Raw genomic sequence first — 25,147 nt, 5'->3', positions numbered from 1 at the left:
TCAAATGTTAACCAATCTTCAATATTGATATAGTTTTAGATTTGCCGTTCAATTTCCTATCTAATGGTGTAATTATTCTTAAATCAATCTACTAGTTTTTGAGAAATCGATGTAAACGTTCCAACATTATAAACGCTCATATCTCAGTCAAATGTTAACCAATCTTCAATATTGATATAGTTTTAGATTTGCCGTTCAATTTCCTATCTAATGGTGTAATTTGTTTCGAGTTATCGATGTAAACGTTCCAACATTATAAACGCTCATATCTCAGTCAAATGTTAACCAATCTTCAATATTGATATAGTTTTAGATTCGCCGTTCAATTTTCTATCTAACGGTGTAATTATTCTTAAATCAATCTACTAGTTTTTGAGAAATCGATGTAAACGTTCCAACATTATAAACGCTCATATCTCAGTCAAATGTTAACCAATCTTCAATATTGATATAGTTTTAGATTCGCCGTTCAATTTTCTATCTAACGGTGTAATTATTTTTAAATAAATTGACTAGTTTTTGAGAAATCGATGTAAACGTTCCAACATTATAAACGCTCATATCTCAGTCAAATGTTAACCAATCTTCAATATTGATATAGTTTTAGATTCGCCGTTCAATTTTCTATCTAACTGTGTATTTTTTTTAAATAAATCAACTAGTTTTTGAGAAATCGATGTAAACGTACCAACATTATAAACGCTCATATCTCATAAAAAAAAAAAAAAAAGTTCACCTAACCTAACCGAACCAAACCTACCCTGTTCGCCATTCAATTTCCTATCTAATGGTGTAATTTGTTTCGAGTTATCGATGTAAATGTTCCAACATTATAAACGCTCATATCTCAGTCAAATGTTAACCAACCTTCAATATTGATATAGTTTTAGATTCGCCGTTCAATTTTCTATCTAACGGTGTAATTATTCTTAAATCAATCTACTAGTTTTTGAGAAATCGATGTAAACGTTCCAACATTATAAACGCTCATATCTCAGTCAAATGTTAACCAATCTTCAATATTGATATAGTTTTAGATTTGCCGTTCAATTTCCTATCTAATGGTGTAATTTGTTTCGAGTTATCGATGTTAACGTTCCAACATTATAAACGCTCATATCTCATAAAAAAAAAAAAAAAATTCACCTAACCTAACCGAACCAAACCTACCCTGTTCGCCATTCAATTTCCTATCTAATGGTGTAATTTGTTTCGAGTTATCGATGTAAATGTTCCAACATTATAAACGCTCATATCTCAGTCAAATATTAACCAATCTTTAATATTGATATAGTTTTAGATTCGCCGTTCAATTTTCTATCTAACAATGTAATTATTCTTAAATAAATCAACTAGTTTTTGAGAAATCGATGTAAACGTACCAACATTATAAACGCTCATATCTCATAAAAAAAAAAAAAAAAAAGTTCACCTAACCTAACCGAACCAAACCTACCCTGTTCGCCATTCAATTTCCTATCTAATGGTGTAATTTGTTTCGAGTTATCGATGTAAATGTTCCAACATTATAAACGCTCATATCTCAGTCAAATGTTAACCAATCTTCAATATTGATATAGTTTTAGATTTGCCGTTTAATTTTCTATCTAACGGTGTAATTATTCTTAAATCAATCTACTAGTTATTGAGAAATCGATGTAAACGTTCCAACATTATAAACGCTCATATCTCAGTCAAATGTTAACCAATCTTCAATATTGATATAGTTTTAGATTTGCCGTTCAATTTCCTATCTAATGGTGTAATTATTCTTAAATCAATCTACTAGTTTTTGAGAAATCGATGTAAACGTTCCAACATTATAAACGCTCATATCTCAGTCAAATGTTAACCAATCTTCAATATTGATATAGTTTTAGATTCGCCGTTCAATTTTCTATCTAACTGTGTATTTTTTTTAAATAAATCAACTAGTTTTTGAGAAATCGATGTAAACGTACCAACATTATAAACGCTCATATCTCATAAAAAAAAAAAAAAAAGTTCACCTAACCTAACCGAACCAAACCTACCCTGTTCGCCATTCAATTTCCTATCTAATGGTGTAATTTGTTTCGAGTTATCGATGTAAATGTTCCAACATTATAAACGCTCATATCTCAGTCAAATGTTAACCAACCTTCAATATTGATATAGTTTTAGATTCGCCGTTCAATTTTCTATCTAACGGTGTAATTATTCTTAAATCAATCTACTAGTTTTTGAGAAATCGATGTAAACGTTCCAACATTATAAACGCTCATATCTCAGTCAAATGTTAACCAATCTTCAATATTGATATAGTTTTAGATTTGCCGTTCAATTTTCTATCTAATGGTGTAATTTGTTTCGAGTTATCGATGTTAACGTTCCAACATTATAAACGCTCATATCTCAGTCAAATGTTAACCAATCTTCAATATTGATATAGTTTTAGATTCGCCGTTCAATTTTCTATCTAACGGTGTAATTATTTTTAAATAAATTGACTAGTTTTTGAGAAATCGATGTGAACGTTCCAACATTATAAACGCTCATATCTCAGTCAAATGTTAACCAATCTTCAATATTGATATAGTTTTAGATTCGCCGTTCAATTTTCTATCTAACGGTGTAATTATTCTTAAATCAATCTACTAGTTTTTGAGAAATCGATGTAAACGTACCAACATTATAAACGCTCATATCTCATTAAAAAAAAAAGTTCACCTAACCTAACCGAACCAAACCTACCCTGTTCGCCAATTAATTTCCTATCTAATGGTGTAATTTGTTTCGAGTTATCGATGTAAATGTTCCAACATTATAAACGCTCATATCTCAGTCAAATGTTAACCAATCTTCAATATTGATATAGTTTTAGATTCGCCGTTCAATTTTCTATCTAACGGTGTAATTATTCTTAAATAAATTGACTAGTTTTTGAGAAATCGATGTATACGTTCCAACATTATAAACGCTCATATCTCAGTCAAATGTTAACCAATCTTCAATATTGATATAGTTTTAGATTCGCCGTTCAATTTTCTATCTAACTGTGTATTTTTTTTAAATAAATCAACTAGTTTTTGAGAAATCGATGTAAACGTACCAACATTATAAACGCTCATATCTCATAAAAAAAAAAAAAAAAAAGTTCACCTAACCTAACCGAACCAAACCTACCCTGTTCGCCATTCAATTTCCTATCTAATGGTGTAATTTGTTTCGAGTTATCGATGTAAATGTTCCAACATTATAAACGCTCATATCTCAGTCAAATGTTAACCAATCTTCAATATTGATATAGTTTTAGATTCGCCGTTCAATTTTCTATCTAACGGTGTAATTATTCTTAAATAAATTGACTAGTTTTTGAGAAATCGATGTATACGTTCCAACATTATAAACGCTCATATCTCAGTCAAATGTTAACCAATCTTCAATATTAATATAGTTTTAGATTCGCCGTTCAATTTCCTATCTAATGGTGTAATTTGTTTCGAGTTATCGATGTAAATGTTCCAACATTATAAACGCTCATATCTCAGTCAAATGTTAACCAATCTTCAATATTGATATAGTTTTAGATTCGCCGTTCAATTTTCTATCTAACTGTGTATTTTTTTTAAATAAATCAACTAGTTTTTGAGAAATCGATGTAAACGTACCAACATTATAAACGCTCATATCTCATAAAAAAAAAAAAAAAAAGTTCACCTAACCTAACCGAACCAAACCTACCCTGTTCGCCATTCAATTTCCTATCTAATGGTGTAATTTGTTTCGAGTTATCGATGTAAATGTTCCAACATTATAAACGCTCATATCTCAGTCACATGTTAACCAATCTTCAATATTGATATAGTTTTAGATTCGCCGTTCAATTTTCTATCTAACTGTGTATTTTTTTTAAATAAATCAACTAGTTTTTGAGAAATCGATGTAAACGTACCAACATTATAAACGCTCATATCTCATAAAAAAAAAAAAAAAAAAAAGTTCATTTAACCTAACCGAACCAAACCTACCCTGTTCGCCATTCAATTTCCTATCTAATGGTGTAATTTGTTTCGAGTTATCGATGTAAATGTTCCAACATTATAAACGCTCATATCTCAGTCAAATATTAACCAATCTTTAATATTGATATAGTTTTTGATTCGCCGTTCAATTTTCTATCTAACGGTGTAATTTTTTTAAATAAATCAACTAGTTTTTGAGAAATCGATGTAAACGTACCAACATTATAAACGCTCATATCTCAGTCAAATGTTAACCAATCTTCAATATTGATATAGTTTTAGATTCGCCGTTCAATTTTCTATCTAACGGTGTAATTTTTTTAAATAAATCAACTAGTTTTTGAGAAATCGATGTAAACGTACCAACATTATAAACGCTCATATCTCATAAAAAAAAAAAGTTCACCTAACCTAACCGAACCAAACCTACCCTGTTCGCCAATCAATTTCCTATCTAATGGTGTAATTTGTTTCGAGTTATCGATGTAAATGTTCCAACATTATAAACGCTCATATCTCAGTCAAATGTTAACCAATCTTCAATATTGATATAGTTTTAGATTCGCCGTTCAATTTTCTATCTAACGGTGTAATTATTCTTAAATAAATTGACTAGTTTTTGAGAAATCGATGTATACGTTCCAACATTATAAACGCTCATATCTCAGTCAAATGTTAACCAATCTTCAATATTGATATAGTTTTAGATTCGCCGTTCAATTTTCTATCTAACTGTGTATTTTTTTTAAATAAATCAACTAGTTTTTGAGAAATCGATGTAAACGTACCAACATTATAAACGCTCATATCTCATAAAAAAAAAAAAAAAAAAGTTCACCTAACCTAACCGAACCAAACCTACCCTGTTCGCCATTCAATTTCCTATCTAATGGTGTAATTTGTTTCGAGTTATCGATGTAAATGTTCCAACATTATAAACGCTCATATCTCAGTCAAATGTTAATCAATCTTCAATATTGATATAGTTTTAGATTTGCCGTTTAATTTTCTATCTAACGGTGTAATTTTTTTTAAATAAATCAACTAGTTTTTGAGAAATCGATGTAAACGTACCAACATTATAAACGCTCATATCTCATAAAAAAAAAAAGTTCACCTAACCTAACCGAACCAAACCTACCCTGTTCGCCAATCAATTTCCTATCTAATGGTGTAATTTGTTTCGAGTTATCGATGTAAATGTTCCAACATTATAAACGCTCATATCTCAGTCAAATGTTAACCAATCTTCAATATTAATATAGTTTTAGATTCGCCGTTCAATTTCCTATCTAATGGTGTAATTTGTTTCGAGTTATCGATGTAAATGTTCCAACATTATAAACGCTCATATCTCAGTCAAATGTTAACCAATCTTCAATATTGATATAGTTTTAGATTCGCCGTTCAATTTTCTATCTAACTGTGTATTTTTTTTAAATAAATCAACTAGTTTTTGAGAAATCGATGTAAACGTACCAACATTATAAACGCTCATATCTCATAAAAAAAAAAAAAGTTCACCTAACCTAACCGAACCAAACCTACCCTGTTCGCCATTCAATTTCCTATCTAATGGTGTAATTTGTTTCGAGTTATCGATGTAAATGTTCCAACATTATAAACGCTCATATCTCAGTCACATGTTAACCAATCTTCAATATTGATATAGTTTTAGATTCGCCGTTCAATTTTCTATCTAACTGTGTATTTTTTTTAAATAAATCAACTAGTTTTTGAGAAATCGATGTAAACGTACCAACATTATAAACGCTCATATCTCATAAAAAAAAAAAAAAAAAAAAGTTCATCTAACCTAACCGAACCAAACCTACCCTGTTCGCCATTCAATTTCCTATCTAATGGTGTAATTTGTTTCGAGTTATCGATGTAAATGTTCCAACATTATAAACGCTCATATCTCAGTCAAATGTTAACCAATCTTCAATATTGATATAGTTTTAGATTCGCCGTTCAATTTTCTATCTAACTGTGTATTTTTTTTAAATAAATCAACTAGTTTTTGAGAAATCGATGTAAACGTACCAACATTATAAACGCTCATATCTCATAAAAAAAAAAAAAAAAAGTTCACCTAACCTAACCGAACCAAACCTACCCTGTTCGCCATTCAATTTCCTATCTAATGGTGTAATTTGTTTCGAGTTATCGATGTAAATGTTCCAACATTATAAACGCTCATATCTCAGTCAAATATTAACCAATCTTTAATATTGATATAGTTTTAGATTCGTTGTTCAATTTTCTATCTAACGGTGTAATTATTCTTAAATAAATTGACTAGTTTTTGAGTAATCGATGTAAACGTTCCAACATTATAAACGCTCATATCTCAGTCAAATGTTAACCAATCTTCAATATTGATATAGTTTTAGATTCGCCGTTCAATTTTCTATCTAATGGTGTAATTTGTTTCGAGTTATCGATGTAAATGTTCCAACATTATAAACGCTCATATCTCAGTCAAATGTTAACCAATCTTCAATATTGATATAGTTTTAGATTCGCCGTTCAATTTCCTATCTAATGGTGTAATTTGTTTCGAGTTATCGATGTTAATGTTCCAACATTATAAACGCTCATATCTCAGTCAAATGTTAACCAATCTTCAATATTGATATAGTTTTAGATTCGCCGTTCAATTTTCTATCTAACTGTGTATTTTTTTTAAATAAATCAACTAGTTTTTGAGAAATCGATGTAAACGTACCAACATTATAAACGCTCATATCTCATAAAAAAAAAAAAAAAGTTCACCTAACCTAACCGAACCAAACCTACCCTGTTCGCCATTCAATTTCCTATCTAATGGTGTAATTTGTTTCGAGTTATCGATGTAAATGTTCCAACATTATAAACGCTCATATCTCAGTCAAATGTTAACCAATCTTCAATATTGATATAGTTTTAGATTCGCCGTTCAATTTCCTATCTAATGGTGTAATTTGTTTCGAGTTATCGATGTTAATGTTCCAACATTATAAACGCTCATATCTCAGTCAAATGTTAACCAATCTTCAATATTGATATAGTTTTAGATTCGCCGTTCAATTTTCTATCTAACTGTGTATTTTTTTTAAATAAATCAACTAGTTTTTGAGAAATCGATGTAAACGTACCAACATTATAAACGCTCATATCTCATAAAAAAAAAAAAAAAGTTCACCTAACCTAACCGAACCAAACCTACCCTGTTCGCCATTCAATTTCCTATCTAATGGTGTAATTTGTTTCGAGTTATCGATGTAAATGTTCCAACATTATAAACGCTCATATCTCAGTCAAATGTTAACCAATCTTCAATATTGATATAGTTTTAGATTCGCCGTTCAATTTTCTATCTAACTGTGTATTTTTTTTAAATAAATCAACTAGTTTTTGAGAAATCGATGTAAACGTACCAACATTATAAACGCTCATATCTCATAAAAAAAAAAAAAAAAAGTTCACCTAACCTAACCGAACCAAACCTACCCTGTTCGCCATTCAATTTCCTATCTAATGGTGTAATTTGTTTCGAGTTATCGATGTAAATGTTCCAACATTATAAACGCTCATATCTCAGTCAAATATTAACCAATCTTTAATATTGATATAGTTTTAGATTCGCCGTTCAATTTTCTATCTAACGGTGTAATTATTCTTAAATAAATTGACTAGTTTTTGAGAAATCGATGTAAACGTTCCAACATTATAAACGCTCATATCTCAGTCAAATGTTAACCAATCTTCAATATTGATATAGTTTTAGATTCGCCGTTCAATTTCCTATCTAATGGTGTAATTTGTTTCGAGTTATCGATGTAAATGTTCCAACATTATAAACGCTCATATCTCAGTCAAATGTTAACCAATCTTCAATATTGATATAGTTTTAGATTCGCCGTTCAATTTCCTATCTAATGGTGTAATTTGTTTCGAGTTATCGATGTTAATGTTCCAACATTATAAACGCTCATATCTCAGTCAAATGTTAACCAATCTTCAATATTGATATAGTTTTAGATTCGCCGTTCAATTTTCTATCTAACTGTGTATTTTTTTTAAATAAATCAACTAGTTTTTGAGAAATCGATGTAAACGTACCAACATTATAAACGCTCATATCTCATAAAAAAAAAAAAAAAGTTCACCTAACCTAACCGAACCAAACCTACCCTGTTCGCCATTCAATTTCCTATCTAATGGTGTAATTTGTTTCGAGTTATCGATGTAAATGTTCCAACATTATAAACGCTCATATCTCAGTCAAATGTTAACCAATCTTCAATATTGATATAGTTTTAGATTCGCCGTTCAATTTTCTATCTAACTGTGTATTTTTTTTAAATAAATCAACTAGTTTTTGAGAAATCGATGTAAACGTACCAACATTATAAACGCTCATATCTCATAAAAAAAAAAAAAAAAAAGTTCACCTAACCTAACCGAACCAAACCTACCCTGTTCGCCATTCAATTTCCTATCTAATGGTGTAATTTGTTTCGAGTTATCGATGTAAATGTTCCAACATTATAAACGCTCATATCTCAGTCAAATATTAACCAATCTTTAATATTGATATAGTTTTAGATTCGCCGTTCAATTTTCTATCTAACAATGTAATTATTCTTAAATAAATTGACTAGTTTTTGAGAAATCGATGTAAACGTTCCAACATTATAAACGCTCATATCTCAGTCAAATGTTAACCAATCTTCAATATTGATATAGTTTTAGATTCGCCGTTCAATTTCCTATCTAATGGTGTAATTTGTTTCGAGTTATCGATGTAAATGTTCCAACATTATAAACGCTCATATCTCAGTCAAATGTTAACCAATCTTCAATATTGATATAGTTTTAGATTCGCCGTTCAATTTTCTATCTAACTGTGTATTTTTTTTAAATAAATCAACTAGTTTTTGAGAAATCGATGTAAACGTACCAACATTATAAACGCTCATATCTCATAAAAAAAAAAAAAAAAAGTTCACCTAACCTAACCGAACCAAACCTACCCTGTTCGCCATTCAATTTCCTATCTAATGGTGTAATTTGTTTCGAGTTATCGATGTAAATGTTCCAACATTATAAACGCTCATATCTCAGTCAAATATTAACCAATCTTTAATATTGATATAGTTTTAGATTCGCCGTTCAATTTTCTATCTAACGGTGTAATTATTCTTAAATAAATTGACTAGTTTTTGAGTAATCGATGTAAACGTTCCAACATTATAAACGCTCATATCTCAGTCAAATGTTAACCAATCTTCAATATTGATATAGTTTTAGATTCGCCGTTCAATTTCCTATCTAATGGTGTAATTTGTTTCGAGTTATCGATGTAAATGTTCCAACATTATAAACGCTCATATCTCAGTCAAATGTTAACCAATCTTCAATATTGATATAGTTTTAGATTCGCCGTTCAATTTCCTATCTAATGGTGTAATTTGTTTCGAGTTATCGATGTTAATGTTCCAACATTATAAACGCTCATATCTCAGTCAAATGTTAACCAATCTTCAATATTGATATAGTTTTAGATTCGCCGTTCAATTTTCTATCTAACTGTGTATTTTTTTTAAATAAATCAACTAGTTTTTGAGAAATCGATGTAAACGTACCAACATTATAAACGCTCATATCTCATAAAAAAAAAAAAAAAGTTCACCTAACCTAACCGAACCAAACCTACCCTGTTCGCCATTCAATTTCCTATCTAATGGTGTAATTTGTTTCGAGTTATCGATGTAAATGTTCCAACATTATAAACGCTCATATCTCAGTCAAATGTTAACCAATCTTCAATATTGATATAGTTTTAGATTCGCCGTTCAATTTTCTATCTAACTGTGTATTTTTTTTAAATAAATCAACTAGTTTTTGAGAAATCGATGTAAACGTACCAACATTATAAACGCTCATATCTCATAAAAAAAAAAAAAAAAAAGTTCACCTAACCTAACCGAACCAAACCTACCCTGTTCGCCATTCAATTTCCTATCTAATGGTGTAATTTGTTTCGAGTTATCGATGTAAATGTTCCAACATTATAAACGCTCATATCTCAGTCAAATATTAACCAATCTTTAATATTGATATAGTTTTAGATTCGCCGTTCAATTTTCTATCTAACAATGTAATTATTCTTAAATAAATTGACTAGTTTTTGAGAAATCGATGTAAACGTTCCAACATTATAAACGCTCATATCTCAGTCAAATGTTAACCAATCTTCAATATTGATATAGTTTTAGATTCGCCGTTCAATTTCCTATCTAATGGTGTAATTTGTTTCGAGTTATCGATGTAAATGTTCCAACATTATAAACGCTCATATCTCAGTCAAATGTTAACCAATCTTCAATATTGATATAGTTTTAGATTCGCCGTTCAATTTCCTATCTAATGGTGTAATTTGTTTCGAGTTATCGATGTTAATGTTCCAACATTATAAACGCTCATATCTCAGTCAAATGTTAACCAATCTTCAATATTGATATAGTTTTAGATTCGCCGTTCAATTTTCTATCTAACTGTGTATTTTTTTTAAATAAATCAACTAGTTTTTGAGAAATCGATGTAAACGTACCAACATTATAAACGCTCATATCTCATAAAAAAAAAAAAAAGTTCACCTAACCTAACCGAACCAAACCTACCCTGTTCGCCATTCAATTTCCTATCTAATGGTGTAATTTGTTTCGAGTTATCGATGTAAATGTTCCAACATTATAAACGCTCATATCTCAGTCAAATGTTAACCAATCTTCAATATTGATATAGTTTTAGATTCGCCGTTCAATTTTCTATCTAACTGTGTATTTTTTTTAAATAAATCAACTAGTTTTTGAGAAATCGATGTAAACGTACCAACATTATAAACGCTCATATCTCATAAAAAAAAAAAAAAAAAAGTTCACCTAACCTAACCGAACCAAACCTACCCTGTTCGCCATTCAATTTCCTATCTAATGGTGTAATTTGTTTCGAGTTATCGATGTAAATGTTCCAACATTATAAACGCTCATATCTCAGTCAAATATTAACCAATCTTTAATATTGATATAGTTTTAGATTCGCCGTTCAATTTTCTATCTAACAATGTAATTATTCTTAAATAAATTGACTAGTTTTTGAGAAATCGATGTAAACGTTCCAACATTATAAACGCTCATATCTCAGTCAAATGTTAACCAATCTTCAATATTGATATAGTTTTAGATTCGCCGTTCAATTTCCTATCTAATGGTGTAATTTGTTTCGAGTTATCGATGTAAATGTTCCAACATTATAAACGCTCATATCTCAGTCAAATGTTAACCAATCTTCAATATTGATATAGTTTTAGATTCGCCGTTCAATTTCCTATCTAATGGTGTAATTTGTTTCGAGTTATCGATGTTAATGTTCCAACATTATAAACGCTCATATCTCAGTCAAATGTTAACCAATCTTCAATATTGATATAGTTTTAGATTCGCCGTTCAATTTTCTATCTAACTGTGTATTTTTTTTAAATAAATCAACTAGTTTTTGAGAAATCGATGTAAACGTACCAACATTATAAACGCTCATATCTCATAAAAAAAAAAAAAAAGTTCACCTAACCTAACCGAACCAAACCTACCCTGTTCGCCATTCAATTTCCTATCTAATGGTGTAATTTGTTTCGAGTTATCGATGTAAATGTTCCAACATTATAAACGCTCATATCTCAGTCAAATGTTAACCAATCTTCAATATTGATATAGTTTTAGATTCGCCGTTCAATTTTCTATCTAACTGTGTAATTTTTTTAAATAAATCAACTAGTTTTTGAGAAATCGATGTAAACGTACCAACATTATAAACGCTCATATCTCATAAAAAAAAAAAAAAGTTCACCTAACCTAACCGAACCAAACCTACCCTGTTCGCCATTCAATTTCCTATCTAATGGTGTAATTTGTTTCGAGTTATCGATGTAAATGTTCCAACATTATAAACGCTCATATCTCAGTCAAATGTTAACCAATCTTCAATATTGATATAGTTTTAGATTCGCCGTTCAATTTTCTATCTAACTGTGTATTTTGTTTCGAGTTATCGATGTTAATGTTCCAACATTATAAACGCTCATATCTCAGTCAAATGTTAACCAATCTTCAATATTGATATAGTTTTAGATTCGCCGTTCAATTTTCTATCTAACTGTGTATTTTTTTTAAATAAATCAACTAGTTTTTGAGAAATCGATGTAAACGTACCAACATTATAAACGCTCATATCTCATAAAAAAAAAAAAAAAGTTCACCTAACCTAACCGAACCAAACCTACCCTGTTCGCCATTCAATTTCCTATCTAATGGTGTAATTTGTTTCGAGTTATCGATGTAAATGTTCCAACATTATAAACGCTCATATCTCAGTCAAATGTTAACCAATCTTCAATATTGATATAGTTTTAGATTCGCCGTTCAATTTTCTATCTAACTGTGTATTTTTTTTAAATAAATCAACTAGTTTTTGAGAAATCGATGTAAACGTACCAACATTATAAACGCTCATATCTCATAAAAAAAAAAAAAGTTCACCTAACCTAACCGAACCAAACCTACCCTGTTCGCCATTCAATTTCCTATCTAATGGTGTAATTTGTTTCGAGTTATCGATGTAAACGTACCAACATTATAAACGCTCATATCTCAGTCAAATGTTAACCAATCTTCAATATTGATATAGTTTGAGATTCGCCGTTCAATTTTCTATCTAACGGTGTAATTATTCTTAAATAAATTTACTAGTTTTTGAGAAATCGATGTAAACGTTCCAACATTATAAACGCTCATATCTCCTGTTCACTGTTGGACGGGTCCTGTCACATCCGTAGGGGCTCTTATACCCAATCTCCTACGGGCTGGTTAGGTCGGTGACAAACCACACCTCCGCTATCACCAGCGGAGACACACCACATTGTAGGGCAAAATCACTAGCTTAGGTACTCACCTCACTTAGGCAAACTAGGTACACACACCCGTCGTCAACCTGTTGGCTTCCCGCCTTCAGAATGGCGTCCGGGGATCCACCCCCTGACATAAGAAGAATTCTGCTCTTTCTCCAAGAGCGCTTCCCCGACGCATTGCGGGCTTTTAACGAGTCCGTAACCGCGGATTCACCGCGTTCGCCGTCGCCATCGCCGCGTAAGGCGAAGAAAAATGCCTCCGGGAAGGCATCTAGACCCGTTACCCGATCTCGCTCGCGCTCGCGCTCACCACTCCCTGAAGTGGGAAGCGCCAGCGATGAGGAGACGGGACAAAATTCACGCCCCTCTTCGGTCATGTCGACCCAATCCGCTCCGGCGGTAACAGATGACGAAGCCGCATTAATCTCATCTTCCGAAAGCGACGGCTTTCAAACCGTCGGTCGGAAGAAAAAGCGTTCGGCCAACGGCGGTCCCCCCGCCAAAAGGCCCACTCAAGCCGCCAACCCTCCGAAGAGGGATCTTAGTTCCCTATTATCGGGAAAACCTGCGCCCCCCGCCCCCGCGGACCGCATTAAAACCCCCCCGCCCGTATACGTTAGGGACAAGGGTGCCTGGCCGGCCCTTTCCAAAATTCTCGACACAAAGTCGATAAATTACAAGGCCCGAACGCTCAGGGATAACCTTTGCGTTCAGGTCTTTTCATCCGACCACCATAGATTTTTAACTTCATACCTTCGCTCTGAAGGTATCGGTGGCCACACCTTCCCCCTACCCGAGGAGCGCGTCCTAAGGGTAGTCATTAAGGGCATCCCAAAGGAAATAGACTCCGGGATAGTCCAATCGGACCTAGTCGAGCAGGGATACCCCGTAAGGGATGTATTCCGCATGCTCAAGAGAACAACTAAAGAAGAGTACGACATGGTACTCGTTGTCCTCGATCCCACCCCGAGTGGGAAAAAGATATTTAGCCTGAGAGAGTGTTGCAAGCTCTCGGGGCTGAGGGTTGAAACCCCCCTCAAACATTCCTTCACACGACAGTGTCACCGCTGTCAACTCTACGGGCATGCGGCCCGTAACTGTTTCGCTAGGGCACGGTGCGTAAAGTGCCTAGGCGATCACGGCACGGCGGACTGCAAAAGAACGCTTCCGTGCGCTGAGCCACCGGCGTGCGTGCTTTGCGGGCAACAGGGCCACCCAGCGAATTATCGTGGGTGCCCTCGTGCCCCCAAGGCGCATAAGCCGGCGTCTGGGCGCACGGCGGGGCGCGATGCGGTCCGTCGTGGCGCGGGAGCAAAGCCCACGTACGCGCCGGCCCCACCTCCTAAGAATAGTGCTTGGACCAAGCCCCCCGTTACGGAGGGCCCTCCCCAGCTCACGTCAGAGGCCTTCCCGCCTCTGCCAACAAAATCGGCAGCCGTGAAGCCTTTCCAGGCGCCGGCGCCGACCCCCGTCATAACGGCGAGGCCCACACGCAAGGTGAGCCCTCCGGCTAAAGCCCTCAGCCACACGGCGGAGGCCGCCGCGGAATCAGAAAAGGTCCGCGACGCCTTAAATCTCGCGTTTAGCATCGTAGACGCGTTAGACATAGACGCTCTTGTCGCCTTCTCCGAGGCTTTCAAATCCGCCAATAACGCGGAAGACAAGAAGCAACTTGTAATCGAGCACGTCCAGCTCCTTAAGTCCGTGCGACAATTTGCAGACTCCACCACACCGCAATAGCTACGACCACGTCTAGGATCAAGGCTCGATCACTGTCCGTAGTGACTTTTAATGCAAACGGTTTCAAGCCGCAGGCAGATTTGGTTCGAGATTTCCTCGTTCGCCACCAAATAGATATTTTCCTAGTACAGGAATCTTTCCTCAAGCCCAGCGTTCACGCTCCCAGATTCGCGAATTACAACGTAGTGCGAAACGACCGACCTACGGCGAAAGGCGGTACGCTCATTTATTATAGACGAGCGCTTCACTGCTCGCCGTTAGACCCGCCCTCCCTTACCAATATAGAGTGCTCTGTGTTGCGCGTAGCCATGACCGGCCATCAGCCGATTATTATCGCGTCGGTGTACCTCCCTCCCGCCAAGGACATACTAGAGAGCGATCTCAGAACCCTGTTTGCGATGGGCCCCTCGGTCTTATTAGTCGGGGATCTCAATAGCAAACACGGGGACTGGAATAGTTCAAAACAAAACCCTAATGGGTTAGCCCTCAATAGGCTTATAGACGTGCTCAATTTCAACGTCATTGCCCCCATATAACCGACTCGCCGTGGCATAACAGGCAACGGCCTTCTCTCAACGGACGTCATAGACGTAGCGGTTTTACGTAACGTGGCACTACAGCCGCGAAGCGTAGAGACGTTACACGAGTTAGACTCGGATCACTTCCCGGTTCACTTTGAATTCGGCCCTCCTAACACTCGAGAGAAGAGGTTCAAGTCCATTGTCGACTGGCAGAAGTTAGACGAGGCCCTCAAGCCCGCCGACACCTCTGCCCTCCCAAATGTCCCCGACAATTTAGTCTCGTCCGCTCACGCGTTAGACGCGATCTCCTCGGTCACTAATCACATTCAGACCAAGGTCGCCGAGTCGTCCCGGAAGGTCCCAGATGAGTTCGCTCAACGCTGGGAGCTTCCCCCGGACGCGAGGCGTCTATTGACCGAGAAGAACGCGGCGACTCGCGCCTTCGCCAGAGCAACGACCGACGAAAACCGCAGAGCACTCCGCGCCTCGCAGCGCCGAGTCAAAGAGCGCATGCGGGAAATTAGAAACGAACGCTGGGACCGTCTTACCAGCGAATTGTCACCTTCGCACACGGCCTATTGGTCTCTCGCGCGTTCCCTAAAAACCGACACGGTGGCGTCTATGCCCCCTCTCAAGCGTCCAAATCTGCCTGACGCATTCGACGACGACGAAAAAGCCGAGTGCTTAGCCGTCAACCTAGTGGAGCAGTGCACCCCGTATCTCGATCATAGCGACCCGGCGCACGTCGAACACGTGAACCGCGAGGTCGAACGCATCGTAGCACTGCCCCTCCCTCCCGAGCCGCTCCCTCCTACGTCGATCGCCGAGGTCAAAACTCTAATAAAGAGTTCACTGCCTCGTAAATCTCCAGGTCTCGACGCCATCTCAAACAAGGTCCTCCGGTGCCTCCCGCCCCATCTGATATGCCTACTAGTGTCCATTTTCAATTGCCTCCTTGAAAACTGCACCTTCCCGGCGCAGTGGAAAGAGGCCATTGTCATTGGTATTCACAAACCAGGCAAACCCCGTAACAACCCCACCAGTTACCGCCCTATCAGCCTTCTCAATACGCTTAGCAAGCTTTACGAGAAGGTACTTAAAAAGCGCCTCCTAGACTTTGCCCTAGATAAGGGGCTCATTCCCGATGAGCAGTTTGGCTTCAGGCCGGCCCACTCGTGCGTTCATCAAGTCCATCGAATCACGGAGCACATCCTCTCCGGGATGAATAGCTCCCTGAAACCGAGAGCCACGGGTGCGCTCTTCTTCGACATAGCGAAAGCTTTCGACAAGGTCTGGCACAACGGCTTGGTTTACAAGCTCTACCACCTTAATGTGCCACTAAGACTCGTGCGTATCGTACACGACTTCTTGTCCGACCGCTCAATGCGCTATCGCGTAGAAGGAACGTTATCGTCTCCTCGCCCCATCATGGCCGGAGTCCCTCAGGGCTCGGTCCTCTCGCCCCTTCTGTTCACGCTGTATACCGGCGACATCCCTAGGGCTCCCAATGTGGAGCTAGCCCTCTATGCCGATGACACCGCTCTCTATACCACCCATAAAGATAGAGGTGTCATTGTGGACAGACTCCAGACCGCTACCACGTCGTTAGGCGAATGGTTTCGGAAATGGGGCTTCCAAATAAATCCCGAGAAAAGCGTAGCAGTTCTCTTTGCCAGGGGCAACCCCGGTGCTATCGCTAGGGATAAATTTCACCTCAAGACAGAGGTAACCCTATATGGGCAAGCCATTCCATGGCAAAAGTCCGTTAAATATCTAGGAGTCACGCTCGATAGTGGCATGTCTTTCCGAAAGCACATAGCCGCCGTTCGCAAGAAGGCACATTTTGTCCTCTCTCGCCTTCATTTCCTCCTAAATAAAAGGAGTCAAATGTCTCTAAGACACAAGGTCACCCTGTACAAGGCCTGCATCCGACCGTGCATGACATACGCTAGCGTAGTCTTTGCGCATTGTGCCCCCTCCTATATACACCGACTACAGGTGCTTCAGTCGCGATTCATGAGAATCGCGACCGGTGCGCCCTTCTATGTGAGAAACGTCGATCTCCACCATGACCTGGAGCTCCCTACCATAGCCCAATGGATGAAGTTGGCGTCCACACGCCACTTTGACAAGGCTAAACACCATCCCAATCCGCTGGTGCGTAATAGCATCAACTATTACCCCTTCCCGACAAAAAAGGCTCGTAGGAGGCCCCGACACATACTAACGGATCCGGACGATCCAATTACTGTAGCAAACAATAAATTAAATGCCGCGCGGCCAATAATAAAAATAGCCAATCACAGATTAGGGTAAAAAACCGCCTTCACCGGGGAAGGCGAGGACCTTTACTTCGCACTTCGCTCACTACAGTGAGCTTCCGTCCTGCCCTTCAGGCGATTGACCGCCCCGCGACGGCCCAAGCCGAGGTTCGAGTCTCACAGGAGACGCCCTTGCGCTAGCCGCGGGATAAAACGCCATTCTGGCCGAGCTACGCTCGCCAAAACAGCCCGAGCTGAGCTGTAAAGGCCCTTAAGGCCAACAGCGAGATTCCATTCTCAAAAAAAAAAAAAAGTTAATTTTGGCGACTCTATAATTATAAGATAAATAAGAATATATTTGGCAGGGCATAAGTAGAAATTGAGTATGAGTTATAAGTTTGATGAGAATATTGTTGATAGCTTATAAGTAGAAATTAAGTATGTGTTATAAGTTCTATAATTAAAATATGTAAATAATTTAAGTATGAAAAATGGTTAATAAATAAATGAACAAATGCTTCGCCGAACAAAAGGGTCGCATAGCTCTCGTCGCGGTATACCGGCGCAGATGTTTGTAAGCGCAGCTCTCGTCGCGGTATACTGTTCGAGTACTTAAGCTCGGCGAGATCTACGCAAAATTCTCTTTCCTCTCTCCTCTGACTACGAACTGGGACCCACGAATAATCGGCGAAGCAAGAAACAAGATCAAGGCGCAGTTTCATTTCAAGACAACCTCAAACAATTACGCACTAGCAGGGGTGCGTGGGTTAAGGCGGTGCCAGCACTACGTCAAACCGTCTTGACAAAACGTACGAAGTCAATCCCCACCGGTATACAAAACCGCGCCGAGGAACTTTGGTTACTGCACGGGTGTTTTCAAACGAACACATAAACGTATTATCCCGTGCAGGCTTGAGTCTCTGAGGCGTCGTGGAGGTTGGCATTCAACAGAGATAGAGAAATAAACTTTATTAAATTGAGATATACAATTTATTATCTTGAGATATAAACTTTATCAAATTGAGATAAAAACTTTATTAAATTGAGATATAAACTTTATTAAACTGTGATCTAAACTTTATTAAATTGAGATATAAACTTTATTAAATTGAGATATAAACTTTATTAAATTGAGATATAAACTTTATTTAATTGTGATATAAACTTCATTTAATTGAGAAATAAACTTTATTAAATTGAACTATAAACTTTATTTAATTGTGATATAAACTTTATTTAATTGAGAAATAAACTTTATTAAATTGAGAAATAAACTTTATTAAATTGAGATATAAACTTTATTAAATTGAGATATAAACTTTATTAAATTGAGATATAAACTTTATTTAATTGTGATATAAACTTTATTTAATTGAGAAATAAACTTTATTAAATTGAGCTATAAACTTTATTTAATTGTGATATAAACTTTATTTAATTGAGAAATAAACTTTATTAAATTGAGATATAAACTTTATTAAATTGTGATATAAACTTCATTTAATTGAGAAATAAACTTTATTTAATTGTGATATAAACTTTATTTAATTGAGAAATAAACTTTATTAAATTGAGATATAAACTTTATTAAATTGAGTTATAAACTTTAACCCTGGGCCCCGTGAATATAAAGGTCCCCCAGTCCCCACTGAAAACAATAGACAATAAAAAAAATTAAACTTACACACGCAAGCCCTGGGCGGTGATTAATTTAAACTTTTTTAATCGCGTTATTTGTGTGTCTAAACAATAATGCAAAAATTTAACCTTTTTTGTGATCCGCTTTGCTAAGCAAGTCTAAGTTTCTTACGAACGTTTCTTGTAGAGTTTTATAATAAATAAAATTATTTTTATTCAATATAAGTACATATAGAATGTTTAATATCCAGCTCTTGTATAAAAACTAAATACTTAATTCCATAACAACGTCTTTTAAATTACAAGTTTGATGTTTTTAAAACTGTCTACAAGAATCTTATCTTTTTTTTTAAAACATAACCCTAACATATAACAGAACAATGTCAACTGAGTCGGCTATAAATATTTTATATATTCATAGAATCATATTAATTCCACGTTATTAAAGGATTAATTCGTGTTTTGTACGAGTTATTGTAATTTTATAATTGGAATCTTAATTATTAAAGACGTGCGCGAAAAGCCCTTATCTCGTACCTCGACTGCCTCCACACAACTCCATCCTCAGCTCTGGCATAAGGGCATCATAATTGTCCTAATTAGGTGAGACCCCGACTTCTGCCATCACCCCTCCCTACCATTAACAGTTCGAGATTATTCCGTTTTCTCCTGGCAATTTGGCCTAAGCATTTGTAAATGATAGTTGACAGTCTAGTGGTGATTTAGAGTTGGTTGAAAATGGATTTATTAATTTTGCTGTCCATGGTATCTGCAACATTCTCATCCAACCTCGAATGTCGAGTCGTTAATTTAGTAAAGATATATTTTAGTTTAGTATTCGAACGAGGTGGTATCGTAATTGTAGGTCTTCATAATAGCGTCGACCCAGTTGTACACCTGTGGTACATTCGTGAAGGCGACTGGAATACCATACCACCACATCTGTATCCCAGAACGACCAATCCCACCACAGCGAAGCGAGTGCCTTCAGACGACTGGAACATAACATAATATAATATAACAAATTAGTTGCGAAATTTCGTTATAAATATATATAAAACAAAGTCAACAGTGAAACAATCGTAAAACGCTTTTGCTCTTAAGTCTCAATAGATAAATTGCTGTTATGTAAATCATTTATTTCTAAATTATTTATACTGAATACACAACAACAATGTTTAGATCGTCGAATTGGAAAAAAAAATTAAATTTGATCTATATGTCGCGGCCAACTAGCTTAATTAGTCGCCAGTTAAACGACGCCGTTTAGTAAAAAGGTTAGGCTGTTAATTGAACGGCTAATTAAGCTAGTTGGCTGCGACATATACATCTGTTTGTATAGGTAATGTACTGATCCTAGTGATAATAGCCATTAAGTGGTACTTTATAAAATTCGGCAAACTACTCTATACTTACGGGTATAGGACATATGAGGGGTGAGCCACCATCTTCCTTACAATTACTTAAACCGATAACTCCTCCTGCGCACGTCAGGGGGTCGTCCATATTATAGGCAGATCCTACAATAGGTCGGAAGGCCCTTTCACATACAGACTTGTCCAATAGTGATAGATATCTAAAAAAATGAAACAATAAATTAACCAATATTTTCTTATACGGGCGAGTGTTACGATAAAATGTCCATCGATGGCCTAGTAGACTGGAAAAGTCCCATGCTCCCTAAGTGGAGCAGAGGGCATGCAGCGTAAAAGACCAGTCTGATCAGTCCTGGGCGGCTCTTTGAATTTTTCTCCACGTTCCTCCGCCTCTGCAATGATGCTTCGTTGCCAGGTCTGTTTTGGGCGTTTCGTTTCCTGTTTCCTTGAGTATTCCAGTAGAGGCCTCGATTAGCAATACGACTTAGATCCCTCCGGAGCTTATGGCCCACCCATTTCCACTTTCGGCGTTTTATGTACCTGTCAATTGGCACCTCCCATAGCTGATGGTTAGAGATTCTCTCGGGCAAGAATATTCCAAAGAATATTCAAAAAGGCAGCGGTTTACAAAGACCTGCAGTTGTTTGTGGTGCTCTTTGTAACTTTCCACGTCTCAAAACCATACAGAAACACGATCTTTATGTTGGATAGGAAGAGTTTGAGTGTTCAGACTTAACCCCTCATGGGCCACCATGTTCTATCTTTAGCGGATAGATGGTGTAAATTAAATGCCCAGATACTTAATATATTAATATAAATCAAAAAAGGATGCGAATTGTACAATGATCGTAGGTCAAGTGACATGAGTAGACAGATTTGTATGAATGATTCTTCATATCTTCAAGCGCCTGATGCGGGTGACGGCAATGTTCCCGCGATGGTGTTTTGGCATATTTCCACAGACGTTAAGTCTGGACATTGTGCATGACTCGTTAACTAAACGTTACGGTAAATATATGAAAAGTTATATCTAGCGAGAGCTTTGAGTGTCAATAAATTAACATTTGCCTAAAGTTTCCAACGATATCTCAAACCTGCGACAACAATCAGTACGATGACGTCCTGAGTCGCGCTAACAAAAAGCAAAAACCGAATAAAGGGACCGACGAATAAGTGAGCGGGGCAGAAAACAAGATACACAGATAAAAGATGGACTTTAAAGACAACTATATAGAAAAGACCAAGGAAAAGGAGAAGAGAGCATCCTCAAAAAAGGTGGATAGAAGATATAGAAGTGTTAACAGGAAGCGAATGGAGAAAAATTGTTATAGACAGAGATATCACCTTTTCACGGGGAAAAGGTACTGAAGGAAGTCGGAATATCAAATAACAAGAAAACGGACCTTGGCGGGCATATCGACTACTGGTACTGGAATCTATTACGAAGGTTGGACATTGGAAACTGGCTGATATAATTATTTTTGACAGTAGAGATGTGGGGTCTTTCTGCATCTTCTACCGCATCAACCATCCGATGCCGAAATCCTTTGTTCGAAAACTAGTGTCACAAGATTCGTTCTCACGCGCAGGCGATGTGCAAAGTCCATAGGAGACGCTTACTTTTTTCAACATGACAGCATACTCGTCCTTATTAAAGTTCTTTTGGCACCACCCCTTGCTGTAGCACTCAGTCCCATGTGGTGGCATTTTACTTTCCAAACACGCGGTCCCAATGTGAGGGATGGACATGTCGAATGGCGTTTGCAATATTAACAATGCCGCGTTGTTTTTGAACTGACCTGAAAAAATATATGTTTATTATTAAATAAAAACCAAAAAACCAGTGACGCTTCCAGCTTTTAGTTGGGCCTCAGATGAAGGTCGACGGCATCGAGGTAAAATGCATATAGTCTATTGGGTTCGAACTTACGACTTCAGAATTGAGAGTCGCACGCTGAAGTTACTAGGCCAACACTGCTGTTTAAATCAAATAACAAGGATTATGTATTTATATTAATTAAATAATGAACGCATCTTTTTAAAAGGAATGTATTTTGTCAAACAATTTGCGCAAGTAAGCGTATATAAGAACGAATTGCTGTTCATTTGTCTCCCTAAATCGAGAATGTCTTAGCAATTTGACTTTTCATCTTGAAATATTTATATATAATAATAGTTCCTTATATATTGAGGTTGTGAAGGAAGGAAGGCCATGGCGAGTCAAACCGCTGACTGGCTTTCAATGCCTGAGTGGCTGAGATTAAGGAGTTGTTTATAACCATAGCAGTATTGGCCTAGTGGCTTCAGCTTGCGACGCTCATCTCTGAGGTCGTAGGTTCGATCCCCGGCTGTGCACCAATGGATTTTCTTTTTATGTGCGCTCGAAAGGTGAATGAAAACATCGTGAGGTAAACGACTTGCCATAGACCCAAAAAGTCAAAGGCGTGCCTCAGGCACAGAAGGCTGATCACCTACTTACCTTTTTAATTTACTAATGATCATGAAACAGATACAGAAATCTGAGGCCCAGACCTAAAAAGGTTGTAGCGCCATTGATTTTTTTATTTATAACAGTAGCCTTGCCATTATAGGTATCACTATAGGCTATTTGAAATATCACCTGTGGTATTATAAAATACGGTCACGTGTTTTCATATATTTTATTGTGTTTACAAAAGTAATAAGTCATCTATCGAACATTTTGTGATTTATAAAATTTGTACGCGTTTACGCAGGCTCTGATTGGCACACACAGAACGACACAAATAAGTGGCGTCTTTTAGGTGAAAAGCACGGAAATATAAAGAACACTACAAAAAGCAAAATGATAAAGTGTACGGGCACAGTTCTAAAGAAGCTGCTCAAGTGGTCGGAAAGGTACAACTACAACTAGGTTACTAATATAATGTCAATAAAAACTTGCAACACCTAGCATTGGAAACACTTCGATACCGCAATTCAAGAAATGACTCGTAATGTTAGTCGTACATTTGGATTCTACACTAAAGACAGGGTTGGACAGAACATACTTACAAACGTAATTAACGGTATAATTTGTCATTGGGCATCGATTCTGTTGGAACACACGTTCTCTTCAGTGACAATATTCCAAAATAAAATCATGGCTCTGATACACATAAAGCATTGCAACTAACTCGAATAAACATCAGTGGCATCGTTAATCCACTCATAATCGAATCCACGCTTTCCAGCAGCGCTAGGCCACCCTAGAAATAATGAATTAGTTAATAGCCAGAAAGCAAAATTGTCCAGGTAGATTTCGAGATCGAGAGAAATTGTGTTATAAAAAGAAGTCATCAAGAGTTAAGAACTTGTGAGTTTGTGCGATGAGTATCTCTATTGAAAAAAATGAAGAAGGAATAACATTCTTAATCCTTAGGAAACAAGATCTATTTAAACTTAAATCAGAATTTTAAAAAAAAACACGTAATAACAGAGCACGCACATTTCAGCGTTTCAATGTTATGAATTGAAACTAAAATGTTCACTTGTTTGTTACAATTCAATTCATTTATTTTACCTGAAAAACAAATACTCAGTAACGCAATATATTGAATGAAAAGTGACGTAAGTACTTCACAAGACAGAATTATGAATGCACGACTTTTATGGCTTGCCATACTTCTAATCTCACATAATAGTATTTTTATTAAAATTCAAATGTATCTCCTGAAATGACTCACTGTGGTAGCATACAACAAACTAAGACTCATACAACACATAATAAGTGCAGCTACAACCATTTGCTCAGCAAATCTGTAAAATTTATTAAATTAATTATTAAAGTAATAATTAAAACCAAATTTTACTCAAGTGAAACTTCTTTTGTTTTTAGTTACGCGTCACATTATTCCGTTACGTGTGTACACTAGTACACGCGTAATGGAACTTCTTTTTCGAAAATTGTTCTGCAGCTTTACAGAAATTGGTTAAATAAAGTTAAATTAGATAAAGTTTAACAAAAGGCTTTTATTATCATAGACATGAATACAAATAATACAATTATTTGATTAATTAAGAAGAAAGAGAGAAAGAAGAAGAATTTCATTAATTGTAATATAATTATTACTATCATTGTTATCGTTATTATATATTTTTGTTATTAATGGCTTCGAATTATTATATACCTAATCTTTTAAGAAAGAGTACTTACACCAATTTCACTTTATATTCAAATATGTATGCAGAACCGTTTTAAGTGATAAGTAGGCAATGGTCATATTATATGAAATTGCAAGACTACTAAATACCACCGTTGTCAGAAAAAAAAACCAGTTAATAAGCGTCAAATATTTATACAATACCTATGTGAAATTGTGTTGTGTTTGTGCCTGTGGCCACGTGATGCACTACGATGCATTTAAAAGAATTGTGCGCCATGGCCAGGGGGGGATCTACTTAATATAATATTATCTAGATTAAATCATTTATTTGCAAAGGATGTGCTACAATCCGGTATTTACAATATTTTCAAACTCCCATCCTTATATGGCAAGACTGCCCGTTTTGGATCAATGGTGCGCGCGTCGCAGATTGAAGAAAAAACTCGAAAATGAAATAAACAATTTAACGAAAATAGAATATATATATGGGATATATTAGAATGGGGACCTCGGCGACAACTGCAAGAACA

General features: G+C 36.3%; 1 long non-coding RNA gene across 1 annotated transcript; it reads right to left on the bottom strand.

Annotated features, from left to right (window-relative positions):
• Positions 1-19,418: 19,418 nt before the first annotated feature.
• Positions 19,419-23,924, bottom strand: LOC123718317. Its single transcript, XR_006754991.1, has 4 exons — positions 23,527-23,924; positions 22,114-22,292; positions 20,534-20,693; positions 19,419-20,112 (listed from the first exon to the last, which is right to left on the bottom strand). It is a non-coding gene; the product is annotated as an uncharacterized LOC123718317 (long non-coding RNA).
• Between the last annotated feature and the right edge of the window lie 1,223 nt (positions 23,925-25,147).

Source organism: Pieris brassicae, chromosome W, assembly GCF_905147105.1.
Source record: "Pieris brassicae chromosome W, ilPieBrab1.1, whole genome shotgun sequence".
NCBI classification, from domain to species: domain Eukaryota; kingdom Metazoa; phylum Arthropoda; class Insecta; order Lepidoptera; family Pieridae; genus Pieris; species Pieris brassicae.
The sequence above is the reverse complement of the archived record's forward strand: the minus strand, read 5'-3'. Positions and strand labels throughout refer to the sequence as shown.